General features: G+C 31.7%; 1 long non-coding RNA gene across 1 annotated transcript in view; it reads right to left on the bottom strand.

The window, feature by feature from the left end:
- Nucleotides 1-253: 253 nt before the first annotated feature.
- The window catches only part of LOC145128929 (uncharacterized), a 475-nt gene continuing 43 nt past the window's right edge, over nucleotides 254-685 (bottom strand). The window contains exons 1-3 of the long non-coding RNA XR_013717183.1: nucleotides 637-685; nucleotides 475-541; nucleotides 254-384 (exon numbers count right to left, since the gene is read on the bottom strand). The exon at nucleotides 637-685 is cut by the window's right edge and continues 43 nt beyond it. This is a non-coding gene — a long non-coding RNA (uncharacterized LOC145128929). The remainder of the gene's footprint in view (nucleotides 385-474; nucleotides 542-636) is intronic.

Here is a 685-nt window from a genome sequence, read left to right as displayed (position 1 = left end):
TTGAATCTCTTCATCTGTTTGATATCAGCAAATACTGTAAGAAAAAAAGTGTTATCTCTTTTGAAACAGAAATACCTGATTAAAGAACTGTTTCTACATTGCTGTTATGAGTTACATATTCATATTATTGGTAAATAAATTTAAGTATGTTGCTATAAGGGGTGAAGAAATGTAAATATAATGTTGAAAAAGAGTAAAGTATGTTGTTATTTTGTGCAATAAGTATGAGATTTTGGTGTAATTAAGGAATATACCTGATACCCTTGCCAAGGAAGTCTACCACGGTGTAGAAATACAAGTATATATGCAAGAGATTCTAAATCATCTCTTCTACTTGCTGTTCTTCCTAAATGTGCATGCACACTAGCATATCTAACTGTTCCCCTGTTACAACATACCAAAACATTTATTAAAAAAACAATATAATATGAAATGAAGGGTTTGGTTTAATTAGTTAGGAGAATGAGATTTCACCTAAACATGTCAGGCCTTTGATCGTAGTCAACATGTTGACCATTTGTACTTTCTCTCCACTTTGTTGCTGTATTTGATAGATATCATCATATCAATGAATGTGTTAATGGAAAATGAGATGTAATAGAAAACCCATGAAAGGAATTGGATGAAATGACTTACCTAGCCCTAAGTCAACAAGAAATAGTTTCTTCTCTTGAGCTGTTGATGG

Source organism: Lactuca virosa, chromosome 8, assembly GCF_052849685.1.
Source record: "Lactuca virosa cultivar CGN04683 chromosome 8, Lactuca_virosa_CGN04683_v6, whole genome shotgun sequence".
Lineage (NCBI taxonomy): Eukaryota > Viridiplantae > Streptophyta > Magnoliopsida > Asterales > Asteraceae > Lactuca > Lactuca virosa.
The sequence above is the reverse complement of the archived record's forward strand: the minus strand, read 5'-3'. Positions and strand labels throughout refer to the sequence as shown.